Source organism: Gopherus flavomarginatus, chromosome 23, assembly GCF_025201925.1.
Source record: "Gopherus flavomarginatus isolate rGopFla2 chromosome 23, rGopFla2.mat.asm, whole genome shotgun sequence".
NCBI classification, from domain to species: domain Eukaryota; kingdom Metazoa; phylum Chordata; order Testudines; family Testudinidae; genus Gopherus; species Gopherus flavomarginatus.
This window is the reverse complement of record NC_066639.1, coordinates 7866282-7879467: the sequence shown is the minus strand read 5'-3', so window position 1 is coordinate 7879467 and position 13186 is coordinate 7866282. Positions and strand designations below refer to the sequence as shown.

General features: G+C 48.5%; 1 non-coding gene across 1 annotated transcript; it reads right to left on the bottom strand.

Annotated features, from left to right (window-relative positions):
* Nucleotides 1-11045: 11045 nt before the first annotated feature.
* TRNAS-AGA (transfer RNA serine (anticodon AGA)) lies at nt 11046-11127 on the bottom strand. The gene has a single exon. It is a non-coding gene; the product is annotated as a tRNA-Ser (tRNA).
* Between the last annotated feature and the right edge of the window lie 2059 nt (nt 11128-13186).

Below are 13186 nucleotides of genomic sequence, written 5' to 3'. Positions count from 1 at the left end.
AAACCCTAATGTCCCCAGTGATTTAAAGGGACAAAATACCAGGTGCGCAATAAAATTCTGCCTCCTTAAGCTCGTGTTTTCAATGCCTAGAATTCAACTCTCACCAGATGGATCAGACTGAACAGGTTTCAGACCTCCAGGAGGCTCTTGCCTCTTCTAAACAGGGACGGCTGTTTTCTAGTAAAATCACTACAAGGGAAGGAGAAAACTCGAAAGAGGTTCCTCCTGGCACTCACATCCGTGAACCCGAATACTCTGTCAGTCCTCAAGGAGAGACCTGGAGAAGGAGACTTGCTGAAGCAAAGCCACAGGGGTCTCTGAGGTTTCCCTGGCCCTTCGCCCCTGTCCTGCATGGATGATGTCAGGATCTCTCTGTGAGGTCACCACCTCCCCACCCCCTTTGACCAATAGTCTGAGGTGCTGTAAAAGGCCTTTGTGATGTTACTGCCACCTCCCTTCCTTGCTGTGCTAATGTCCTGCCCTGGCCAGGCACTTTGGAGGTTTCAGCTACTCCCTGTGGATCACCCCACTCAAGGAGAGTTCGTTCTAGGAAGCAAGCCGGCTAGACAGGAAAACATCAGACGCTGCTGCCAATGCTACACTGTTTTTCAGAAATTAGTCAACTTTATGGCCAGAAGAGATCATTAGAACTTCTAATCTGAACCTCTGTATATCACAGGCCTCCTGTATGACACAAGAGCTACCTTGGGGGCAAACCCATTCCAGAAAGGCATCTAGTCTTCATTAAATGACATCAGGAGATGGCAAATCCACCACTTTTCTTGGTAGCTTGTTCCTGTGGTGAATCATCCTCGCTGTTGTATATTTGTGCCTTAGTTGTAATATGAATTTGTCTTTTTTTACCTTCCAACCGTTGTGTCTTGTTATACCTTTCTCTGCTCAATTAAAAAGCCCTCTAACACCCAATATTTTCTCTCCATTAAGGCCCTTCAACACTTCAGTGAAGTCACCTTTCAATCTTCTTTTGATAAGCTAAACAGACTGAGCTCTTTCAGTAGCTCTCCAGCCCTCAGAACATTTGGTGGCTTTTTGCTGTCCCAGCTCCAATTTCACATCATCTTTTTCAACTGAGGACACCAAAACTGGAGGCAGCATTCCAATGTCAGTCTCACTGATACCATGTCACCTCCTGTGACATTAATGACTTAATCTGTAACTGTATAGATCACCATTGCGACCACTGTTCTATATTTGCAACCAATATTGTAGAAAAGTTGCCAGGTAAGGGGTCTGTGAAGAGGTTCTGATTGGCTGATTATAATGATGCTATCTCTAGATGTGTATCATTTTTGTAGTTGATGTTATGAATATTGGTTCTATGCTGTCCATATTTCAAACTCGTGCTCTGCTTCTGGGGAACACTCTAGACAAGTTAGTGTCAGTTCTGCCTAGCCTGCTTGATGGCCCACTACGGACCATCAGCTATAAAATTGACCCATTGAGAGAAGGCAGATACACCTTGTGACTCAACAAGGTATGCAGGGACCTGCCTGTGGACAGAACTCAAAGGTTTTTCTATGCCACGTGATGGATAGAGTGTCCTTGGGACAAAGAAAGCAAAGACCACGTGGCAAGAGACTATAAAAGGCTGATGCCTCATCTCCATCTTGTCTTCAGTCCTGCTTCATACCTCTGGAGGGACTTTGCTACAAACAAGCTTCAGCCCTGTACAAAGGACTGAATGCCCCATCCCAGCTGTGGATGGACTGCAGAGACTTGATTTGAACCTGCAGTTTATTCCATCGCTGCTACAGGCCTGAACCAAGAGCTTTGCCATTACTTCATGTGAAGGATTAAAAATCTATTTGCTCTTTATGTAGCAACCTGGTGCATGGATTGTGCCAGCTCTTTTCCAGACTCAAAGTCCAGAGTATGGTCAAGGACCAGAGGCCTAGCAAATAGTGATAAGCTAAAAGAAAGCTGGGGTAAACAGAAAGCCTTGCTTGCTAAGATAGGCCTGGTCAGCAAATTGCCAGGTGTTGGAGCTAAGAACTAAAGAATTGTGTCTTATTCAGAGATGCAGATTGAACAAAGAATCCCTGTTCCTATTGTGTTTGTTTCTTCTGTAGGGAGACGTTCTTCCCACAGATCGAATCTTGAGTTTATGAAAAGTTGGCAGATGTCAGTATAAGATATGTCATCCTTCCACGTCCCTTCCCAGGGACCAATGCCTGCCTTTAGACACACAGAAAATTTTTATTGCCATATACTTTCACTGTTTCTTTGCTTTAACCCCTAGGACTGTACCTGTTGGACAATCAAAGGAGTTGCTCCATTCCTATGGACCCCAAATCAGAATTCAACATAGATATTTTATACTAACAACATTTTATCAAAGTATTAATGAAATGTTAACTTGCTAACTTGAGACCATGGGTGGAGACATTATGTAATCTGTTAACTATTGGCTACTGTGCTTATCTTGTCTTGCTGCAAAACCTATACGGGGGTGTGGAACTGCCTATCCCGTCACTTACCCCCACTTGTGGATAATCTATACATTCTATTGCAATTAATTAATTACCAATGTCTCTGAGCCTAATAAGCAAGGTGACACTCCACCAGCGCTGTGTGTAATAAACTCCTATTTTTGACCTCTACACGGTGTAGATTTGTGTCTTTCTCGAACACCTGCTGAATAAAGAGAATATTCAGGATCCAGCCTGGCTGAATGTGTGTCCTCTCCTCACAGCTTGGTGATCTTTTGAGGAAAGGGAGAAGACTGCCTTTGCCTAGCTCTACATTGCTTGCAAAAGAAACAGGTCTTTTTGGTGACAAGTGTTGAAAGGAGGCACTAGACAAATGTGGAGACAGGAAAAATGTCCCCCAACTGAACTGGCATCTGTGGATGCTGAAGTCACAACACAGAGCACTAAACACTATTTGAGAACGGCTGGTGTCAGAAGAGTCTCTACCAAAGCCTTTTCCACCAGCAGGAGCCTCTCTGTGCACAGAGCTCCTGGTAGTGTGGTGGCTGCAGGCAGTGCAGAACTCTATTTTGGCATCTCTTTGCCTGTTTTGTGGTCAGCATCTGCAGTGGCTGTTAAAAGGTCTCTAGATAGTGATCTTTGGCAAGAGCTGGCTGAAGAGCCTTCCTACTAACCAGGAGAGCCTGGCTTGGCCTGCCAGTTCTTCCTTGCTGAACCTAGTGTGTCTGTTGGCTCCTTTTTTGTATCTCTTTTCAGAAAAAGAAAAGACCTGTCAGCAGAATCCTTCTAAGTGCTTGTTCAAGACAGATAGAGCCTTCCTTGCGGCTAAGTCTTGGTGTAATAGGACATGTGGTGCCTCTTGCTGGCCATCCTGGTAATTAGCTCTGGTTCACCGGTGCGCCTTCTTCTAGTGGCATCTGGCTGCATCTGTTTTATCATTAGGACCCGTGTTGCTCTCAGGAATTCAGTGTCCTCTTATGGACACAGCCCTCTGGCTGTGCCTCATTCAGTTCTCTCCCCCCTTCCCGGGGGCAGCTGTTCTCTACCCAGACACTTTCCTCAGTGGCCAGCTGCAGTCCAGAGTGTAGCCACCTGTGTCAGCCGCTATGGAGGCAAAAGTGGTGAACCTCCAACCCTGCATCTGTTTCCCTGGACCACTTCCCCACAGCCCCAGCACTTTCCTCTGCCTTTGCATCAGGGCCACAGTCTGGCAGTACTCAGCCAGAAGGTCACTCATGCGCCCCTTACCCACAAAGCACTACTTTGAGCATGGTGCCCCAGCCCCAGCCCCAGCCCCAGCCCCAGCCCCAGCCCCAGCCCCAGCCCCAGCCCCAGCCCCAGCCCCAGCCCCAGCCCCAGCCAAACCTCCCTCCTCAAACTCCAAGCAGTGACTAACTCTTTATATATGGGCTGCTCCAGCAAGCCTTCTCCTGATTGGCTCTCCCAATAAGCCCTTTCCTGATAGGTCGGGTTCTATGCAGCCTCTGCAAGGCTGCCTTAATCCGTTCTCCTGCTTTGTTGGGGGCAGACACCTCCCCACACTTGGAAAATGGCAAATGAGAAGTTTAGAGCTGGTGAAAGGTTACCATAACTGAGAACTGAGCCGAGGTTGCTTTAACTGAAACACAGATCACTAACCGCTATATGATCACAGTGGCTGGTGCGAGAAACACATGTTAGAAGCCCTCTGTCATCTCAGCTGTGGCTTTCTGTGCACGGAGAGCCAGACACCTCAAGGTCTGCAGGTCCTGAGGGAAATGTGGAACGTCTGTACTTTAGAATTTGCAAGTGTTGTCCTGGACCATCAAATGGAACAGTTGCAAACATTTTCTTGAGACAGGCACCATGGCTTAGCTGGCTAAAGCACTTGTCTTGTAAAGAGGAGATCCTGGGTTCAACTCACTTGATGTATGGCTTTTGTCTCCTCTGCTCACATTTTCCTGTGTCTTCCTAGGAAATAGAAGAGACCTCCCTTGGTAGCCAAGTCATTGCTTGCTAAGGAAAAGGCTTCTTTGGAGAGAAGCATTGGAAAAAATCAAATCACAAGCCTGGAGTTGATGAAAAGGCTGCTGTGACTGGCATTAGCATGGTGTTGCTTTGACTGCAATAGCTGCAACACGAGAGCCTGCGCCACACGTCCTTGTGATTCACTGGGGATGTCCACACGCAGATGTCATGTCACCTTCCTTTTGATAGTCACTGATGAAAAATGAAGCAGTTGGGAGAAAAGTCCCAGAGAGTGGCACCGTGGCTAAGCTGGTTGACTCACCTGCCAGGTAAAGTGGAGTTAGGGATGCAGCACCCAGTGGTGTCTTGCCAAATGTGACTGCTCTTCCCATCTTTTGGTCAATCTTCTGAGGAAACAGAGAAGAGTGCCTCTGCCTTGCATGCAAATGCTTCCAAAAGAAACCGGTCGTTTTTTCTGACAAGGGTTGGAAGGAGGCACCTAAGAAATGTGGAGACAAGGAAAAGGTCATCGTAACTCAACTTGCATCCATGGCTCTTGGGGCCACAACGCAGAGCGCTAAGCACTGTATGACCACAGCAAAATCTAAACTTTACACCTTATTACACTAGGCAGTAGTTAGGTCAAGCATTTTTCTCACCCCCACTGGATGTTACCCTCCTTAATACATAGAATTCCCCCCTTCATTTTCTCAGGATTCCTGCTGCTTCCAACATAGGTGGGGGAGGACAAAGGCAAAAACATGATGCCACAGTCTCCTATTTTATATCCTTAGTTCAAGTGTCTTGAAGACACTTGCCCAGAAGTGTCCGGGTGGGCTCTGCTGAGTCACTAGGTTGGGGAATCCTCTTGGTATGGTCTTGTGCAACTGAGTCATAGACTTGAGCAATCCCCACAGTGTTTTTTTGGGCATCTGTCATTGAATTGGAAATCCCTTAATTACAATTGCTGATTCATGGTTGTTGAACTCCCTCCTTGGCAGGGGTCACTAGCAAAATTATAGCATATTTCAGTAACAACCATACAGCAAAATGCACAACTTCATACACCCTCATGCTATACATATATGGACAGAATAACCGATTTCAGCAGATCATGACTTTTCATGTGATAACTTATATGGAATGGTTTGTATGACATATCACAGTCATATATGAATGATGAATATGTGAGCTACAGGGGATATTTTGAGGTACATCATGTCACAAAAGCCTACAGAGACTGGTCTTTGGGAAGAGCTGGCTGAAGAGCCTTCTGAGTAATTGAGAGATCCTGGCTTGGCCGGCCAGTTTGTGCTTGTGAATTAAACTTGTCTGCTGGGCTCCCTTTTTTGTGTCTCTTTCACATAAACAGAGCAGAAGTTCTTGGCCAATCCTTGACAGTGCTTGTTCAAGACACAGAGAGCCTCTGTGCTGGGGCAGGGGTAGGGGTGCAGGAGGTGGTCGGAGGGGGGGTGCTTACCTCCGGCAGCACAACTCCCAAGTGACCGGCACACACTCTCCTCCTGCAGTGGCTTCTAGGCAGTGGGATCCGGGGGCGGGTAAGCTATGGAGTTTGCACTCAGGGTTGCAGGGATATGCCAGCTGTTTCCAGGAGCAGTGTAGCATGGAGGGAGGGGACAGAGTGGGCAGGGAGCTGCCTTAGCACTGCTGGCACATCTCTCTGCGTTGCTTGGGGAGGCATCAGGTCTCTGTGGGCTGCCTGGGGCGGGGCAGTGCCCGAGGGGGCTCAGGCCACCCCTTTGCCTCCTCTCCCTAGGCTCCTAGCCCATTTTGCCGGCCGACCGGGATTTTAGGGTGCAGCAGCGCAGGGAGCAGGAAGGGTGAACCACAGTGTCTGCCTCCCCTAGAATTATTTGCAGTCGGGATTTCCCCCAACAGTGCCCACAGAGGTCCAGGGTCAGCTCCAGCACAGGCCACACAGGAAGGCTTAATGCTCGAGCTACAGCACATGCTGGGCAGACTTGAGGCTGGGCTTCCCATGACAGGAGAGAAGAAGAAGACTTGGCCCCTGGATCCCATTTGCTCACAGCCAGGGCCCTGCCCCCACTCCCAAGTCATCCATGGCACCCCCAGGTCAGCCAGAATGGAGCAGCAGTTTTTAATGCATCAAGTCCACTTATGGCTTACAGGCAACTCCCAGACTCACCACAGCCCACCATCTTGGCCAGAAAGGAGCCTACTCAGCCTCACCATTGCTTCTTTTCCTTCCACCCAGAACCCCGCTTCTCCTGGGCTGCAAGTAGCCATCCCTGGGAAGCCAAGAGGCAGGCACAGGATTCTATCTCCCAGCAGCCAACCACACCTCCCCATGCTTTGCAGAATGAATGATGGTGCTCTACTAACCCCACTTAGCCACAGTGATGTGCTTAGTTTCTGCCCTGCCTTTCTCAGCTCGACTTTCCTCTTTTGCCCCATTCCTGCCTCATTTCCTACTTTGGCAAGTCACGCAAAGGAGGCCAGCAGGAAGAGCTGGCGTTCACCAGCCAATCTCCAAGGGCAGAGGAGGCCAAGCCACAAGCCTCTGAAAGGTAACATGCCTAACTCCTCTACGTTCTCCAGCCTGACACCAAGGTGCTTTCTCCAAAGCTGTCAGTACCTTCTGTCATGCAAGGGTTGGAATTATCCCAGGGACAGGTCAATAGGAAAAGGAGGAGCAACTTCCTGAACAGCAAGGGGATCTGGGGAAAGGAAACCAGCCTGTTTCTGCCTGGTTTCAAACCAGGAACCTTTTGCATGTTATGCAAATGTGATAACCACTACACTACAGAAACTCCACCTGCTTGGTTATTGCTCACCCTGCCACAGACCGATGGACAAACCTAGGGAAAGGGGTGGCAGCCCCTCGATAGGTCAGCTGGCAGAGCAGAGGACTGGAGCCGGCACTCAGAAAGTCATCCTTACCTCGCCCGTGTGACTCCAGCTTGAGGGAGAGCTTCTTCTTCTTCTCCTTGCTGACAAAGAGCAAGAGAAGAATGAAAGATCAGGTGAGCCAACTCGGTGCAGAAGCCCATGCTGTCTTTTCCTGCTGCACAGCCTGAAATGAGGGACTTGTGGTAGTTAAAGGCAATGTTGCACTTTCCGAAAATATACCACCTGGGCACAAAGGGGAATAAAAGAGACTGTTAGTCTAGCACGCTCCCAACCGAACTACTTCAGCAGCTGCTAGGTTTCTTTTTGGCCTATTACTTTTCTGTCTGGGATGTTTTTGTCAGCTGTGGCACAGAAAAAGGACGTCATTGCGAGCGACCCATGAAGACAAGATTCACTTTTGCCTTTCTTGCTTGGCTTTACTTGCTTCCTCACCCTATTCCTGCCTTAGTTCCTGTGTTACCTGAAGGTGATGGGGGCCCAGCAGTACGAGGAGGAAGTTGGGCAGGTAGACCCTGTTAGAAAAAGTCCTGCCACCACTTGCCACCCCACTTTCTTCTCCCAGCTTCACATATTGGCCACCAGGGACTTGGTGCCCAGCAGCGCAACGGAAGGCAGCAGACAGACCCACCCTCGCCTTGAAGCTCCAGCTCATTAAACCACATCTTCAGTCGCTGATGGCCAATGAGAGAGTGACATCACTTGCTATTTGAGCACTTGAAAATGCCATTGGCCAATCTTTGGATCTCTTTAACGCTGCGCTTCAGTTCATGGGGGAAATGGGAGAGAAGTGACCTTTCAGTTAAAGGCCTGGGGTTAACATCCTAACGCTGTCTCCTACTGTAACACTACTTAATACTGGCCAGCCCTGTGTTGGTGACAGTTCCATTTCTAGATGTTAGTACGTTTCAGTTACCGTTAAAATTAAAAATTTTCTATATGCTTAAAGAAAATGCATTTGTTTTATTTGCTTATATATGGCATGAATAAATACAGGTTTACAGAACCTAGCCCACAAATTTATCGTCTTATATGACAGAAAAAATCATGCATCAAAATTGTGCATTGAAATCATGAACTGAGCTACAAATGCCATGAAAAATAAGATATTCAAAATTTTAACATGGGGGGGCACCAAAAACACGTCTTGCTTGGGGTGCCACTTGGTCTAGTGGAGGCCCTGTCAGGGAGAACAGGAGTTAGTCTCACATGTCTATTTTCAGGCTGTAATCTGTGGGCACCCTGCTCTGTGGGAGGGATAGTGGTAACCCAGACTCAGGGCTGGAACAGGCCCCTGATTGAGGGGGTGGCTGCATGGTTTACAGCGCTCTGATGTCTCAGACAAGGTGTCTCTCCCAAAGCCTCAGATCTGCATCCCCAGAGGGCTCCTGTGCTGCCTCCGCTCCTTTCACCTTCTACAGCAAGGAGCAGCAGCAAGGGTCAGGGATGAGCCATAGGGCACTAGGTGGGGGGCAGAGGCTTCAGGAGCCCAGAGTGTTTGCCTGTCTGGGCATTTTGGCTGAGACCTCAGGGACACATTGTCAGGCAGAATCCCAGGCATCTGTATGAAAGGAGCATAAGGACGTAAGAGCAGCCAGACTGGGTCAGACTGGGTCCATCTCACCCAGTGTCCTGTCTTCCCATAGCGGCCAAAGCCAGGTGCCCCAGAGGGAATGAACAGAACAGGTAATCATCAAGTGATCTATCCCCTTTCACGCGCTCCCAGCAAACAGAGATTAGAGACACCTTCCCTGCACATCCTGGCTCAGAGTATGTCCTCCATGAATCGATTTAGCTCTTTTTTTGAGCCCTGTTATAGTCTTGGCCTTCACAACATCCTCTGGCAAGGAGTTCCACACGTTGACTGTGCATTATGTGAAAAAATACTTCTGTTTGTTTGTTTTAAATGTGCTGCCCATTAATTTCACTTGGTGACCCCTAGTTCTCGTGTTATGAGAAGGAATAAGTAACACTTCCTTATTTACTTTCTCCACACCAGTCATGTTTTTATAGACCTCTATCATATTTCCCCTTGGTCATCTTTTCTCCAAGCTGAAAAGTCCCAGGCTTATTATTCTCTCTTCATATGGCAGACATTCCATACCCCTTTTCTGAACCTTTTCCAATTCCAATACATCTTTCCTGAGATGGGGTGACCATATCTGCATGCAGCATTCAAGACGTGGGTGTACCATGGATTTATACAGCGGCAATAAGATTTTCTCTCTTATTTTCTATCCCTTTCCTAATGATTCCCAACATTCTGTTCCCTTTTTTCTGGCCGTTGCACACTGAGTGGATGTTTGCAGAGAACTATCCACAGTGACTCCGAGATCTCTCACTTGAGTGGCAACAGCTATTTGACATCCCATCGTTTTATATGTAGAGTTGAGATTGTGTTTGCCAATGTGCATCACTTTGCATTTATCAGCATTGAATTTCATCTGCCATTTTGTTGCCCTTTCTCCTAGTTTTGTGAAATCTCTTTTTAGCTCCTCACAGGCTGCTTTGGACTTAACTGTCCTCTGTAGTTTTGGATCATCTGCAAATTTTGTCACCTCTCTGTTTAGCAGATCATTTATCAATATGTTGACTAGTCCTGGTTCCAGTATAGACACCACTAGGTACGAGTTTGCATCCTGAAAACTGACCATTTATTCCTACCGTTTGTTTCCCAGCTTTTAACCAGTTATTGATCCATGTGAGGACCTTCCAGAGGTGAAAGTAAGCTGGTACGTTTTGGTATGGGGTACTGGCAAGAGCGGGTACGCTGTGCCAGGCCGGCCTGGCTTTCCCAGTCTGGTGATTTAAAGGGCCCAGGGCTCCCTGCAGTGGCCGGAGCCCCAGACCCATTAAATCGCCTCCTGAGCCCCCCTGCCGGAGCCCTGGGACCTTTAAATCACCTCCCAAGCCCTTCTGCTGGAGCCCCCGGGAGCAAATCACTGCCATGGATGTTGCTCTCTCCTGCACTACGAACACAGAGCAGGGGCGGTGGGAACTTCCTTACAGTGGGGCAGGGGCACCGTTGTCTGAACTGTGGCGCTCTCATGACACCCCTTCCCCAAGGAACCACACTCACACCACCCCACCCCGTTAGGCCACCCCCACAGAACGCCTCTTCCTCCCAAGACTCCACCCTTCCCCCCTCCATCACTTGTCCTAACAGCCAGTAAAGAGTGGTGGGGCCATGACCCCCTAACTCCCCTGTTCCAGCACACCTGACACAGAGCTAAGCAGGCTGCAGAGTGTATGTGTGACAAAGACTGCTGTGCTGAGCTGAGCCAGTGAGGAAAGCAGGGGCTGATGTTGGGGTTTTCCCCTTCCCCCTGCCTCAGGACTGGTTGCTTGCAGCAGCTGTCTTAACTTAGAGACAGTGTGCCCACACACTCACTCACTCTTCCCCCCCCCCCCGCATCCAAACACATTGCAGTTGAAAAGCAACTGGCAATCTAGTAGGATTCCCATGGAACAATGGGATAGAGAAACCTGCATCATGTGATGCTGTACTGGCCTGTGAGGCGTTGCAAACCCTTCCCAAAGCACCTGCAGCCAGTTGCACAGCTACCCACAGTGCACTGCTCTCTATGGCCATACAAGATTCTAGCATGGATGTGCTCTGGTAAAACAAGAAGCATAGGGTGGACATTCAACAGGGGTTTAATTCAAACACTTTAAAGTCACATTACCCAGTAGTGTAGATATAGCTTGGGAAAGAGACAAGATCCAGCTCTGTTGAAACTAAAGGACCACAACTTCTTCTGTAGTTGACAGGATTTGAACCTGCGTGGGGAGACCCCAATAGATTTCTAGTCCATTGCCTTAACCACTCAGCCACAACTACTTGCTTGAGAGCTGTCTCTCACTACACTCCAGTTCTGTTCTCACTGAGTGATCAATTCCAGATGTTTCCTCAGACCAGCTTCCACAACACACTCACTGCTGTGCCATTGTGTAAGTGTGTCCATGGCTGAACTGCAAGAATTCCTGCTCATTTCCCTTCTGGCTGGAGCATGAGGAGAGTGTGTTTGTGGTCAATGACGTTCCTGTAGATTGTAGTCCATTTCCTGCCTTGATCATTCAGACAGTTCCTTTACCATCGTATCCTCAGTACATCAGGGATTGTAATAGCAGGGGGCAGGTTTTCTCTGGGGCACTGAGATTTGTCAGGGAGTTGGTGGCTCCTTTCTTTCCTCACCCTGGAGTAAACTCAGCTTTTTATTCCATCCTTGATGTTTCAAGGCACAACAACAGATGACCGAGGAAAGAGGTGAACAGGGCGGGCCTCAGGGTAGGGGCAGAGAGATGCAAGTGGTGGGCAGGGCTAGTCTCATGGGTGGGGCAAAGAGGTGTGGGTGGTGGACAGGGCAGGTCAGGGGAGGGGATAGAGAGATATGAGTGCTGGGCAGGGCTGGTCTTTGGGGAGGGGGCAGAGAGGTTTGGGCAGGTTGAGTCTCAGGGGAAGGGCAGAGAGGTGTGGGTAGCAGGCAGACCTTGGGGGTGGGGGTGGAGAGACACAAGGAGGCTTTCAGGGAGGAGAGGAGTGAGCAAAAGGTGGACCAGCAGGCCTCAGCCAAAGAGAAAGAGCAGGGGTGGGAAGTGGCCAAATGGGAGTGAGAGCAGAGCACAGGTGGGGCCTCAGAGGGAGGAGAATGAGTCAAGGGGATGGAGTGGGCAGGGCTGCCCAGAGGATTCAGGGGGCCTGGGGCAAATCAATTTTGGGTGCCCCTTCCATAAAAAAAAAGTTGCAATACTATAGAATAATATATTCTCATGTGATCCCTGCAGGGCCTGGGGCAAATTGCCCCACTTGCCCCCCCTCTGGGTGACCGTACCCTCAGCCTCTCCTTGTAAGTCCCCTGCCCCCTAATCGTTTTTGTTGCCCTCCCCTAGATTCTCTCCAATTTGTTTCTGTAAAGGGAGGGCAAAAACTGGACACAATGCTCCAGATGTGGCCTCACCAGTGCCGAATAGAGGGGAATAATCACTTCCCTCGATCTGCTGGCAATGCTCCTACTAATCCAGCCCAGCACGACCAGTTACCCATATTGAATGCAGACCCAGCAATATTTGATAAATTCGTTACTGTCCATTCAGGAAGGTCATTCCTACCTATTCATAAAGAATGAAGATGCTCTGAGCAGAGGGGAGAGAGCTGTCCCGTCCACGTAGTTAATCCATCCCCCCGAGAGGTGGTAGCTACGTCACTGGGGGAAGCTATGTGGGTGGGTGTGCAACTTATAGATACATGGTGCAAACTTATAGATACATGGTGTCTCCATGTATCTATAAGTTTAATCAAACCCCATTTTTAAAAGCACTGTGGTCTGGGAAGAGAACAGGAGATCTCTGAGGCAGGGCCTGTCCTTCAAAATCTTTAAGATCACTGACTTACCCCCACAGCAGTCATGGGGGTACAGCTCAATGGTAGAGTGTTTGACTACAGATCAAGTAGTCCTTGGCTCTAATCCCAATGCCGCCTTATAAACCTCTTCTTTCAACAAAAATAATTGCATTTCCATTATGTTGAGGAGTTACACTGAATAGGGATCCCTGAAATGAATGGAAACACTCAATATTTTCCTGTACAAATGCATGAAAATCTAGCAAACATGTTCCTTCACTGAAATCAGTTCCAATCCTCTGAAGATTAAAGAATCCTTATTGAGGTTGCAGGAAAAAACCATCCCGATGTACAGAAAGAATAGTAAATATGGCAGGCGACCAGCTTGGCTTAGCAGTGAAATCCTTTGCTGATCTTAAACGCAAAATAGAAGCTTACAAGAAGTGGACGATTGGACAAATGACCAGGGAGGGGTATAAAAATATTGCTCAGGCATCCAGGAGTGAAATCAGGAAGGCCAAATCACACTTGGAGTTGCAGCTAGCAAGAGATGTTAAGA